This window comes from Oncorhynchus mykiss, unplaced genomic scaffold (genome assembly GCF_013265735.2).
Source record: "Oncorhynchus mykiss isolate Arlee unplaced genomic scaffold, USDA_OmykA_1.1 un_scaffold_569, whole genome shotgun sequence".
NCBI classification, from domain to species: domain Eukaryota; kingdom Metazoa; phylum Chordata; class Actinopteri; order Salmoniformes; family Salmonidae; genus Oncorhynchus; species Oncorhynchus mykiss.
The window spans coordinates 55,001-62,500 of record NW_023494016.1 but is presented as its reverse complement, the minus strand read 5'-3'; positions in this window follow the sequence as shown (position 1 = coordinate 62,500).

The following is a 7,500-nucleotide window of genomic DNA, read 5'->3' as shown; positions in this document are numbered from 1 at the left end:
CAACACTTTTCCCCTCTTTTTCTCTCTCTGCCGGGGCCGGCCCTGGGTGCTTTATGGACGGTTTAAAACATGACTATGGATGCAAATGCTCATTTTCCTCCGTGCACCTGGTGATTGAAAACGTGCATCTGGTAACCCAAAAATTATAAAAGGGTTTTAAATACTTTTACCCGTCATTCTATTGATATAGCCCGCTAGGGGAGTGCCCCACTACGGCCCTCTCTCTGTCAGGGCCGTCCTTGGGTGCTTTTTACACACTTTAAGAAATCACGATGGATGCAGATTGCTATTAATCCTCCGTGCAACTGGTGATTGAAAACGTGCATCTGGTAACCCAAAATTTCAAATATGGTTCAAAATGAATTTAAAGGCACCCCTCTCATTGTTGCCCGCTATGGGAGCACCCCACTAAGGCCCTGTCTCGGTCGGGCCCGTCCTGAGTGCTTTATAGACACTTTAAGAAATCGCGATGGATGCAGATTGCTATTAATCCTCCGTGCAACTGGTGATTGAAAATGTGCAACTGGTGATTGAAAACGTGCACCTGGTCACCCAAAACACGGTTCTCTATGCGGTTAGCGGTGTTCCATCTATTCATGTCCGCTTATGGCGCACCCTACTACGGACCTTTAGCAATGGGGGCCGGCCCGAATTATTTATGGAAGGTCTGATGATGATTTTTTTTTTTTTTCACCATCTCTTTCTCTCTCTGCCGGGGCCGGCCAAGAGTGCTTTATGGACGGTTTAAAACATGACTATGGATGCAAATGCTCATTTTCCTCCGTGCACCTGGTGATTGAAAACGTGCATCTGGTAACCCAAAAATTATAAAAGGGTTTTAAATACTTTTACCCGTCATTCTATTGATATAGCCCGCTAGGGGAGTGCCCCACTACGGCCCTCTCTCTGTCAGGGCCGTCCTTGGGTGCTTTTTACACACTTTAAGAAATCACGATGGATGCAGATTGCTATTAATCCTCCGTGCAACTGGTGATTGAAAACGTGCATCTGGTAACCCAAAATTTCAAATATGGTTCAAAATGAATTTAAAGGCACCCCTCTCATTGTTGCCCGCTATGGGAGCACCCCACTAAGGCCCTGTCTCGGTCGGGCCCGTCCTGAGTGCTTTATAGACACTTTAAGAAATCGCGATGGATGCAGATTGCTATTAATCCTCCGTGCAACTGGTGATTGAAAATGTGCAACTGGTGATTGAAAACGTGCACCTGGTCACCCAAAACACGGTTCTCTATGCGGTTAGCGGTGTTCCATCTATTCATGTCCGCTTATGGCGCACCCTACTACGGACCTTTAGCAATGGGGGCCGGCCCGAATTATTTATGGAAGGTCTGATGATGATTTTTTTTTTTTTTCACCATCTCTTTCTCTCTCTGCCGGGGCCGGCCAAGAGTGCTTTATGGACGGTTTAAAACATGACTATGGATGCAAATGCTCATTTTCCTCCGTGCACCTGGTGATTGAAAACGTGCATCTGGTAACCCAAAAATTATAAAAGGGTTTTAAATACTTTTACCCGTCATTCTATTGATATAGCCCGCTAGGGGAGTGCCCCACTACGGCCCTCTCTCTGTCAGGGCCGTCCTTGGGTGCTTTTTACACACTTTAAGAAATCACGATGGATGCAGATTGCTATTAATCCTCCGTGCAACTGGTGATTGAAAACGTGCATCTGGTAACCCAAAATTTCAAATATGGTTCAAAATGAATTTAAAGGCACCCCTCTCATTGTTGCCCGCTATGGGAGCACCCCACTAAGGCCCTGTCTCGGTCGGGCCCGTCCTGAGTGCTTTATAGACACTTTAAGAAATCGCGATGGATGCAGATTGCTATTAATCCTCCGTGCAACTGGTGATTGAAAATGTGCAACTGGTGATTGAAAACGTGCACCTGGTCACCCAAAACACGGTTCTCTATGCGGTTAGCGGTGTTCCATCTATTCATGTCCGCTTATGGCGCACCCTACTACGGACCTTTAGCAATGGGGGCCGGCCCGAATTATTTATGGAAGGTCTGATGATGATTTTTTTTTTTTTTTCACCATCTCTTTCTCTCTCTGCCGGGGCCGGCCAAGAGTGCTTTATGGACGGTTTAAAACATGACTATGGATGCAAATGCTCATTTTCCTCCGTGCACCTGGTGATTGAAAACGTGCATCTGGTAACCCAAAAATTATAAAAGGGTTTTAAATACTTTTACCCGTCATTCTATTGATATAGCCCGCTAGGGGAGTGCCCCACTACGGCCCTCTCTCTGTCAGGGCCGTCCTTGGGTGCTTTTTACACACTTTAAGAAATCACGATGGATGCAGATTGCTATTAATCCTCCGTGCAACTGGTGATTGAAAACGTGCATCTGGTAACCCAAAATTTCAAATATGGTTCAAAATGAATTTAAAGGCACCCCTCTCATTGTTGCCCGCTATGGGAGCACCCCACTAAGGCCCTGTCTCGGTCGGGCCCGTCCTGAGTGCTTTATAGACACTTTAAGAAATCGCGATGGATGCAGATTGCTATTAATCCTCCGTGCAACTGGTGATTGAAAATGTGCAACTGGTGATTGAAAACGTGCACCTGGTCACCCAAAACACGGTTCTCTATGCGGTTAGCGGTGTTCCATCTATTCATGTCCGCTTATGGCGCACCCTACTACGGACCTTTAGCAATGGGGGCCGGCCCGAATTATTTATGGAAGGTCTGATGATGATTTTTTTTTTTTTTCACCATCTCTTTCTCTCTCTGCCGGGGCCGGCCAAGAGTGCTTTATGGACGGTTTAAAACATGACTATGGATGCAAATGCTCATTTTCCTCCGTGCACCTGGTGATTGAAAACGTGCATCTGGTAACCCAAAAATTATAAAAGGGTTTTAAATACTTTTACCCGTCATTCTATTGATATAGCCCGCTAGGGGAGTGCCCCACTACGGCCCTCTCTCTGTCAGGGCCGTCCTTGGGTGCTTTTTACACACTTTAAGAAATCACGATGGATGCAGATTGCTATTAATCCTCCGTGCAACTGGTGATTGAAAACGTGCATCTGGTAACCCAAAATTTCAAATATGGTTCAAAATGAATTTAAAGGCACCCCTCTCATTGTTGCCCGCTATGGGAGCACCCCACTAAGGCCCTGTCTCGGTCGGGCCCGTCCTGAGTGCTTTATAGACACTTTAAGAAATCGCGATGGATGCAGATTGCTATTAATCCTCCGTGCAACTGGTGATTGAAAATGTGCAACTGGTGATTGAAAACGTGCACCTGGTCACCCAAAACACGGTTCTCTATGCGGTTAGCGGTGTTCCATCTATTCATGTCCGCTTATGGCGCACCCTACTACGGACCTTTAGCAATGGGGGCCGGCCCGAATTATTTATGGAAGGTCTGATGATGATTTTTTTTTTTTTTCACCATCTCTTTCTCTCTCTGCCGGGGCCGGCCAAGAGTGCTTTATGGACGGTTTAAAACATGACTATGGATGCAAATGCTCATTTTCCTCCGTGCACCTGGTGATTGAAAACGTGCATCTGGTAACCCAAAAATTATAAAAGGGTTTTAAATACTTTTACCCGTCATTCTATTGATATAGCCCGCTAGGGGAGTGCCCCACTACGGCCCTCTCTCTGTCAGGGCCGTCCTTGGGTGCTTTTTACACACTTTAAGAAATCACGATGGATGCAGATTGCTATTAATCCTCCGTGCAACTGGTGATTGAAAACGTGCATCTGGTAACCCAAAATTTCAAATATGGTTCAAAATGAATTTAAAGGCACCCCTCTCATTGTTGCCCGCTATGGGAGCACCCCACTAAGGCCCTGTCTCGGTCGGGCCCGTCCTGAGTGCTTTATAGACACTTTAAGAAATCGCGATGGATGCAGATTGCTATTAATCCTCCGTGCAACTGGTGATTGAAAATGTGCAACTGGTGATTGAAAACGTGCACCTGGTCACCCAAAACACGGTTCTCTATGCGGTTAGCGGTGTTCCATCTATTCATGTCCGCTTATGGCGCACCCTACTACGGACCTTTAGCAATGGGGGCCGGCCCGAATTATTTATGGAAGGTCTGATGATGATTTTTTTTTTTTTTTCACCATCTCTTTCTCTCTCTGCCGGGGCCGGCCAAGAGTGCTTTATGGACGGTTTAAAACATGACTATGGATGCAAATGCTCATTTTCCTCCGTGCACCTGGTGATTGAAAACGTGCATCTGGTAACCCAAAAATTATAAAAGGGTTTTAAATACTTTTACCCGTCATTCTATTGATATAGCCCGCTAGGGGAGTGCCCCACTACGGCCCTCTCTCTGTCAGGGCCGTCCTTGGGTGCTTTTTACACACTTTAAGAAATCACGATGGATGCAGATTGCTATTAATCCTCCGTGCAACTGGTGATTGAAAACGTGCATCTGGTAACCCAAAATTTCAAATATGGTTCAAAATGAATTTAAAGGCACCCCTCTCATTGTTGCCCGCTATGGGAGCACCCCACTAAGGCCCTGTCTCGGTCGGGCCCGTCCTGAGTGCTTTATAGACACTTTAAGAAATCGCGATGGATGCAGATTGCTATTAATCCTCCGTGCAACTGGTGATTGAAAATGTGCAACTGGTGATTGAAAACGTGCACCTGGTCACCCAAAACACGGTTCTCTATGCGGTTAGCGGTGTTCCATCTATTCATGTCCGCTTATGGCGCACCCTACTACGGACCTTTAGCAATGGGGGCCGGCCCGAATTATTTATGGAAGGTCTGATGATGATTTTTTTTTTTTTTCACCATCTCTTTCTCTCTCTGCCGGGGCCGGCCAAGAGTGCTTTATGGACGGTTTAAAACATGACTATGGATGCAAATGCTCATTTTCCTCCGTGCACCTGGTGATTGAAAACGTGCATCTGGTAACCCAAAAATTATAAAAGGGTTTTAAATACTTTTACCCGTCATTCTATTGATATAGCCCGCTAGGGGAGTGCCCCACTACGGCCCTCTCTCTGTCAGGGCCGTCCTTGGGTGCTTTTTACACACTTTAAGAAATCACGATGGATGCAGATTGCTATTAATCCTCCGTGCAACTGGTGATTGAAAACGTGCATCTGGTAACCCAAAATTTCAAATATGGTTCAAAATGAATTTAAAGGCACCCCTCTCATTGTTGCCCGCTATGGGAGCACCCCACTAAGGCCCTGTCTCGGTCGGGCCCGTCCTGAGTGCTTTATAGACACTTTAAGAAATCGCGATGGATGCAGATTGCTATTAATCCTCCGTGCAACTGGTGATTGAAAATGTGCAACTGGTGATTGAAAACGTGCACCTGGTCACCCAAAACACGGTTCTCTATGCGGTTAGCGGTGTTCCATCTATTCATGTCCGCTTATGGCGCACCCTACTACGGACCTTTAGCAATGGGGGCCGGCCCGAATTATTTATGGAAGGTCTGATGATGATTTTTTTTTTTTTTTCACCATCTCTTTCTCTCTCTGCCGGGGCCGGCCAAGAGTGCTTTATGGACGGTTTAAAACATGACTATGGATGCAAATGCTCATTTTCCTCCGTGCACCTGGTGATTGAAAACGTGCATCTGGTAACCCAAAAATTATAAAAGGGTTTTAAATACTTTTACCCGTCATTCTATTGATATAGCCCGCTAGGGGAGTGCCCCACTACGGCCCTCTCTCTGTCAGGGCCGTCCTTGGGTGCTTTTTACACACTTTAAGAAATCACGATGGATGCAGATTGCTATTAATCCTCCGTGCAACTGGTGATTGAAAACGTGCATCTGGTAACCCAAAATTTCAAATATGGTTCAAAATGAATTTAAAGGCACCCCTCTCATTGTTGCCCGCTATGGGAGCACCCCACTAAGGCCCTGTCTCGGTCGGGCCCGTCCTGAGTGCTTTATAGACACTTTAAGAAATCGCGATGGATGCAGATTGCTATTAATCCTCCGTGCAACTGGTGATTGAAAATGTGCAACTGGTGATTGAAAACGTGCACCTGGTCACCCAAAACACGGTTCTCTATGCGGTTAGCGGTGTTCCATCTATTCATGTCCGCTTATGGCGCACCCTACTACGGACCTTTAGCAATGGGGGCCGGCCCGAATTATTTATGGAAGGTCTGATGATGATTTTTTTTTTTTTTTCACCATCTCTTTCTCTCTCTGCCGGGGCCGGCCAAGAGTGCTTTATGGACGGTTTAAAACATGACTATGGATGCAAATGCTCATTTTCCTCCGTGCACCTGGTGATTGAAAACGTGCATCTGGTAACCCAAAAATTATAAAAGGGTTTTAAATACTTTTACCCGTCATTCTATTGATATAGCCCGCTAGGGGAGTGCCCCACTACGGCCCTCTCTCTGTCAGGGCCGTCCTTGGGTGCTTTTTACACACTTTAAGAAATCACGATGGATGCAGATTGCTATTAATCCTCCGTGCAACTGGTGATTGAAAACGTGCATCTGGTAACCCAAAAATTATAAAACGGTTTTAAATACTTTTACCGGTCATTCTATTGATATAGCCCGCTATGGGAGCACCCCACTAAGGCCCTGTCTCGGTCGGGGCCGTCCTTCAGTGCTTTATATACAGTTTCATATATTACGATGGATGCAGATTGTGATTGTTTTCCAAAAGACCCGTGTGCATCTGGTAACCCAAAAATTATAAAACTGTTTTAAATCATTTTACCGGTCATTCTATTGATATAGCCCGCTAGGGGAGTACCCTACTACGGCCCTCTCTCGGTCAGGCCCGTCCTTAGGTGCTTTATATACAGTTTAAGATATTACGATGGATGCAGATTGTGATTGTTTTCCAAAAGACCCGTGTGCATCTGGTAACCCAAAAATTAAAATATGGTTCAAAACCCGGGTAACACCACTCTATTTACGGACATGACAGTAGAGCTTACCCCCTGGAGCTATTGACCTCCAGGCTTGTAGGCCCTTACTCACCACCCGGGTATCACCCCTCTATTTCGGGGATGATACCAGCAGGGGACCCCCCCCACCTCCACAACCTCGCATACCAGGTGAACCAGGGCACCCACACTTAAGCACCCCTCCTCGGACATTAAAGCAGATAACCGCGCTGTTATGAACCGCGTGCACCTGGTCACCCAAATGGAACTTGTGCACCTGGTCACCCAAAAGGACCGGCGTGCACCTGGTCACCCAAAGGCCGGCGTGCACCTGGTCACCCAAAAGGACCATGTGCACCTGGTCACCCAAAGGCCGGCGTGCACCTGGTCACCCAAAAGGACCGTGTGCACCTGGTCACCCAAAGGCCGGCGTGCACCTGGTCACCCAAAGGACCATGTGCACCTGGTCACCCAAAAGGACCATGTGCACCTGGTCACCCAAAGGCCGGCGTGCACCTGGTCACCCAAAAGGACCATGTGCACCTGGTCACCCAAAGGCCGGCGTGCACCTGGTCACCCAAAGGACCATGTGCACCTGGTCACCCAAAAGGACCATGTGCACCTGGTCACC